Source organism: Colobus angolensis, unplaced genomic scaffold (assembly GCF_000951035.1).
Source record: "Colobus angolensis palliatus isolate OR3802 unplaced genomic scaffold, Cang.pa_1.0 Scaffold456, whole genome shotgun sequence".
Taxonomy (NCBI): domain Eukaryota; kingdom Metazoa; phylum Chordata; class Mammalia; order Primates; family Cercopithecidae; genus Colobus; species Colobus angolensis.
In genome coordinates, this window is record NW_012117999.1 from 2818285 (window position 1) to 2824960 (window position 6676).

The 6676-nt window shown below is 38.2% G+C and overlaps 1 protein-coding gene across 1 annotated transcript in view; it reads left to right on the forward strand.

The window, feature by feature from the left end:
• The first annotated feature begins 4926 nt into the window (after positions 1-4926).
• The window catches only part of B3GALT1 (UDP-Gal:betaGlcNAc beta 1,3-galactosyltransferase, polypeptide 1), a 49555-nt gene continuing 47805 nt past the window's right edge, over positions 4927-6676 (forward strand). Inside the window, exon 1 of the mRNA XM_011958043.1 lies at positions 4927-5048. The gene's annotated coding sequence lies outside the window, so the exon portion shown is untranslated. The remainder of the gene's footprint in view (positions 5049-6676) is intronic.

A 6676-nucleotide genomic window follows, 5' to 3' on the forward strand; every position in this document is an offset into this window, starting at 1 on the left:
GAGTTAATATGGGTATAGGATGTAAGGTGCAAAGCTGAGAAGAAATTCTGTATAATCTGTGCCTGTCTGTCAAATCTTGTGTATTCCTTTAGTTGCCTTTTTCTATAAAGAGCTCAGAAGAAGAAAGAACTTTGATACATGCGCAGCTTTGTTCAGAATAGTACCCTTAAATATTTCTGCTACCCAAGCTAATGGTGAACTCTCCCATACAAACTCTCTGAGTTTCCTAAAGATAATAGTACTTGAATACAGCAATTGGATATTGAATTGCATACAGCAGTATCCTTCTTAGGATGGACTAAGTTTAAAATCAACTTTTAAAATAGCTTCAGTGATTTTAACTGAAATTCTTTGGTTAAATTCTTGGCTAATGTATCTAAAATCTTCTCCTACCTTCTGCACCCTAAACTGGCTCCAAAAATATTTTATGACTTCATTAAACAAATACATGCCATAATTATTGTTATTCTACTTCATTAATATGAATGACCATGTTTACAAGTAAAGGCATAGCAATACATTTAAACAAAATCATTTCAGTAATCATTTCAGCTAGGTTTGTTTTTTCTTTCTGAGTACTTTATTCAGGATCTTGTTTGGTCATTACTAGTACTTATTAAATACTTCTTTGATAACTCTGTCACTTGGGCTTTGGAGGTCATATCACTAAGTTGTATCTTAAAGAGATTGTTCCATTTCCATGGGAGCTTAGTTGCCTCTTTCAGAAAGGCAGTAAGAAAGATCACTGATAACATGGCAGGGATAGAAATCCTGAGATTAGAATAATACTTGGTAGAACAGAGGAGACTTGGCCTAGAGAAGCTAGAACAATACAAGACAGGATTATTATATAGAATTCCTTCTATTGTAGCACTGCTAACAATTAAGAACCCAGATTGCACCACTGCACTTCCAGTCTGGGTGACAGAGTGAGACTCCGTCTCAAAAAAAAAAAAGAAAGAAAAAAAGAAAGAAAGAAAGAAAGAAAAAAAACAACAAAAAAGGATTTACTGCATGAATTTGGGCACAGAGATATGGAAGCAATCTTTCTTCACTGTGGGTTTTCTGGCAAACCAGCTTTCTAGGCAAGGGAAGTGGGAGAACCCCTGATTTCTAGCATTGCCTATTACTGTGTTATAAATGTATATGCCACCAGTTTCAAGATATCAACATGATGTCATTGAATGTGAAGTTGGGAAGAAGTGTGCACCACCAGCTCTGCCCAACCCCATGCAAGCTGGCCTAGCAGCCACTGGACTCTGCAGAACCATCCCAACTCCAGAGCTCCCTGCAAGGTCAGCTCAGGTCTGTGCTGTGACTGCATCAAAGTCCAGACTCTCCCTTTGCCTTCTTCTTTCTCCTCTGCCATTAGGGACAGGTGTTGTTCCTAAGAACATATGCCATTAAACTTCCTGCATGAGAATCTCAGAGTCCCAAAGCGACCCCACCTACAATGAAGAAAAATTGAAAGTTAAGTTCATGATCATTGAAACATAGAGAGCGAAAGTCCTCTGTTCTCTCTCCTAAATTCATTAACTAATGAGATCAACTATGGCCTCCACCTAGTTTCCATCTGGTTCCACCTAGTTTCCATCTGGTTCCACCTAGTTTCCATCTGGTTCCACCTAGTTTCCATCTGGTTCCCTAATGAATCATAGAATTTACCTTGATAAGTTAATAAATGGGCAACTCAGTGGCGCTTTGTGTTTTGTTCTGTTGGTCTTTATTTAAGTCCTTTATCTCAAACAGACCACACACAAACCAGGATCAAATGTAGCCAGATGCTAACATTAGAGATCCACAGTACAAAGTCCTTTGTTGCCACAGAGGGCTGTAGCAAAACTGGGAAGACTAAATCTGATGTCCAAATATTATTACTGTCTTGTTTATTGTATTATGTCACTAAATTCTCCCATAGCTAGCACTCATAAGTCGGTACACAGAAAGAATGGATTTCTCAGCCATAAACAGCACCGACAAAATTCCTTTTTGCCACATGAAGCTAAAAAGAAGGGGTGATATTAATGAAATGTAATGGAATAATGTGCTAGAATAGCTATAATTTTTAGACCTGATAAAATTGTAAACTAGATTAAAATGTGGGTGACAAATTTTGAGTCTAAGCTATTTCCCCAGAAAAACACAATTTATATAGTCAGTTTTCAATTATCTGCCCAAGGAGAAATAGCAATAATGGCAATTATCTAAAAGAGTAGATAATGAACAAATTCATTTCTACTTGACTTTGAAATATTATTTTGTATTCTAAAACCAACATGTGAATGTAGATGCATTTTATATTCTGGAAAGTTGCAGTGCCTCTAACTTAAGTACTAAAATTATACTTTAGAAATCAGACTAAAGAAAGTAGCTTATGTTTTTCATCATTTCTTGTATAATACATTCCCACTTTCTATATTATTGCTTTGAATAGATGTCATTATCTCTTAGCATAATATTCAGTTCATTCTAAAGCAGAGAAAATTTGCATGTATATGTTTTCTAGTTAATATTTTCCTGCATTGATGGCAATTAAGTATTCTGATTAAAAGGACACCCTCCTTTCCTGCCTCTGCTTTGCTAAAATTATTTTTTAATGTGTGAAAAGAAAAAATCCCAAGACAAAACAGAATGGCTATTCAAGATAAATTTATATCTAAGTAAGATTTAAGTTTTAAACCTACATCTGCCCATGGAAAATTGAGTTCGCTATATGCACATTTTCTATACCTTTTTCTGGCCCTAGTTTGGTTATTTTTCACTCAGTGAATGATGTGATGAATATTACAATACCTAGGATAGGGTCTGTCTCATGGTAGCATTCAGTAACTTCTCATTTCTTTCATTCTTTGCTTCTCTTTTCTTCGTTCAATAATGTTTTATAGAAGATGCTTCATATTAATGCTTCATATATTTCAATAATGTTTATTTTTATTCTACTCTTTGCATAGTAAATTCTATAAAAGTAAGGAAATTTTAAAAAAATATCCTAGAGTAAAATCTTCCAGGTGCTATTTTTCCAATGTCAACATTCAGTACATGTTTAAATTCTTAAAAGCTACCTCCATTATTTTATCAATATTAAGCAAATAATCTAGTAAGAGATACAGCACTTTAAAGGGAAGAGTGAGGGTTCATGCAGACTAAAAACTGACTACATGCTCTCCCGTCTTATGCTTAATTACATGGTACACTCCCATTATTCGAATAAGACATTTTTTACATAAGGCAAAAGATTCCCAAGTGTTGCAATACTGTTGATTGTTTGCTTTGGGCCTCTTTGGCTTTGGTATTTGACTTGATAAGCAATTGGTGTTTGACCAAATAGACTTGCTCTCCTTTAAAGTTCTGAAATTTGTCTTCAATTGAACAAATGACAAGGCACTGGAGAGGTAGGTTAAGCAACTATCTAGGCTGAGTAGGTCTAAGTTCAAACACTAGCTCTACTAATCCCAGGATGACATTGAACAATAGACTTGCTATCCCTCGGTCATGTTTTCTCATTATTAAAATGAGGTTAATAGTACAAAACTAAGAGGATTGTGGAGATGATGATAGATAATACATGTAAGTAACTTGGTGTATGCATTCAGTAAATGTTGGTAGTTGTTACAAATACTAGCTAACATTGATGTCTACCTATGCAAGCACCATCCTAAGCACTTTCTGTGTATTCATTTATTTGAACCTCATGACAACTCTAGGACTCAGGTACCATTATCATGATTTTGCACATGGGACCTGGAGAGGTTAAGTATCGTCAGTGGCTGGGTCAGTCTCTAAACCCAAGCCATACATTGACCCATCACGCAACACTGATCATCATGAAACAGTGTTTTAACAGAAACTGGAATCAGCAAATGGATCCACTGGAACCCACTTGTGCCTCTGTCTCTGTTCTTCATGGGGGGCCACATTGCTTAAACACCATCTCAAACAAATACCTTTAATAACAGTTTTATTTCATATGAGGACCCATCACATTTCAGTCACTCAGCATTACCCAGAACTTACTCTATGCTATACATGAACAGTTAGAATAGAACATTCCACCTTTTATTATGAAGCTTTCTCTACATATAGTTTGAGACCCAAGAATCTGATCAATAGAAGGCAGGTCTAGCTGGCTTCCATCCTGTTACTTAATCAGGTCTGGATCAGATTCAGCCAGTGGCAGAGTGGTCATAAGTGACACTAAAAGGTCTTAAGTGAAAGGGAAGGTGCACATGCCTAAAATCCCAGCTGTGCCATGAATGAACCAAATGTCTTTGCCCAAAGGCAGCTTCAGCCCTCTGGACCTTTTTTATCACTTGGAAAGTTAAGATGTTGCAGTAGACCTTGGTAAAAGCTGGCCATCCATGTGCCCATCCTGACCCCTCACATGGGCTTTGGTTTTAGCCTTGTCTGACCTGTACAAAGTTTTGTGTTATTTTTAAAATTAGATCCTAAAATACAAAACTCAAGATATTTCACATTTAAAAATCTGTATTTCTGTTTTTCCCTACAAATTGGACGTTGTGACCTCACTGGGCCTGTTTATCTTTGTGACATCAGTCAAAATCGTCAAGTAGACCTGAGCAATAGCTGCCCCTTCAGATGGAGCATGGGCTCACTAGCTCATCACAGTGCCCACCATTCCTTAGTATCTCACACCCAGTCTGCTGGCTCATTGATACCACCTGCATGGGCTTGAAGGTATCTGAGTTTGTAATCCTAGTTCCAGTTGAAACCCTAAATGAGGTTAATTTCTTCATTCCTTTCTCATTCAATCCACCTGTATTCAATGCCTACCCACATGCCATTCTTTGTATTGTATTATACTTAAATAGAAACATTTTTTTAAAGTGGCAGTTCTGTTTTCATTTCTCTGAACCCAGTTCATTTCCATTATTTCTAAATTTTTCTCTCTTCTTGGTGTCCACTTAGGGCTATGCAGCTTGCTCCTGGCACAGGCACCTTGAATCTCCTCCTCAGGCAGATTGAGACCATGCTTGATTTCCCCAACTTGTAGTAAGAAGAAGGAAAACACAGCACACTGGAGCCAACAGGTAGGAGAGAAACACATTTCTCAGTTATGCAGCCCAGCATCGAGGAAAAATAACAGCAACTCTACAAAATCAGAAACAGCATCTAAGGACTAATGAGCAGAGAGAAAATTCTAGGTTTTTTTCTTTATTAATGTTTACCTGCTATAGTATGCAAAATATCCTTGCCATAAAAGCCTTATTTCTCTTTTAAATTTTTTATTTAATTGTATTTTAAGTTCCTGAATACATAGGACGTGCAGGAAAATGCCTTTATTCTGAAAGACACAGGAGAAAAAACTCATAGCTTTAAAAAAAAGTGTCTTTTTTAAAAATTCATATTAAAAGTGTCTATGAAACCTTTGACTGATTTTAGTGGCGGCCTCTTTTAAGATGAACTATTAGGGAACTAAAGATATGCTTTAGGTGACCTAAGACAATTCCTATTTAAAACCCATTTCTCCAAGGCCATCACTAATTGATTCTTGAATCTTCTTTGCTGAAATAAACTCATCCCACAGGCAATTGTGCTTTTGTTATGCCCAGACCGTTTATCCCCGAAGAAGACCACCAGAGTCTAGAGTTAAAGCCAAGCGGCAAGGATCTTTAATGCAAGTTCGAACTTGGTCCCTCCGTTTCTCAACATACAAGAGGGCCTCGAACAATGCGTGCGCTCGCTTTTTATAGCCCAATGAAAATAGGATTTGTAAGGTTACAGAGGAACAGGGAAAAAGGGAATTCTTTAGGTTACAGCATTACAATTGGTTAACATATTAAGTTATACATTTAGCAGTTATCTATTGTTCCCGTGTTTTCAGTAAAACTACAAACGGCGGCGCCCTTATCGGGGATTTCCCAGGATTTCCCAAGCCGAGATATATGGAGAAATGTATTTGCACTGGGCCGTGTTTGCACTGGGCCCAGGAAATTGAGAGATATATGGTGTCTGTATTTGCACTGTGCCGTGTTTGTACTGGGCTCAGGAAATTGAGAGATATATGGTGTCAAGCTGAATGTATTTGCTGGGCCCAGGACTGAGGAATGTGCCTGATTTCTTTTATTCCCCCCTTTTCTTAGGCACCTCTAGAGCCAATCTTGGGTCTTATAGTTCTGATTCTGCTTCAGCGTCTACAGGTTGGTATTGGGCTCTGAGGACCATGAGCTGTACGGTGTCGAACCTTTCTCTGAGAAACTGCAAAATTCTGTTAATAACACAAGGTTCTACGGTAAACAGAAATAGTAGACTTAGCAGGGGTCCAAGGAAGGGGGCTAACAGAGAAAACATAGAGGAATTCCACCATTGGTTTGTAGCTGAGGCAAACTGCTGCTTTTTCATTTCCATACTTAACTTGTGTAACTGTTGGACCCGGTTCTCTACAAGCCCTGATTCATTTACGTAGAAGCAACAGTCTTCCCTCAGGAACATACATGTACCCCCTTTCTCAGCAGTAAGTAGGTCCAGGGCTCTCCGGTTCTGCAAGGTTACCTGTGCTAGGGATGTGAACTGTCGCTGAAGGGAGGCAAGGGACTCAGCCGACTCCTCCATAGTAATGGCAAATTGTTGGTACAACTTGTTGGTTTCTATGAGGGTGTGACCTAGGGCTCCCCCTGCCAGTCCGGCTGCAATAAGGGATGAGGTGAGGGAGATTCCC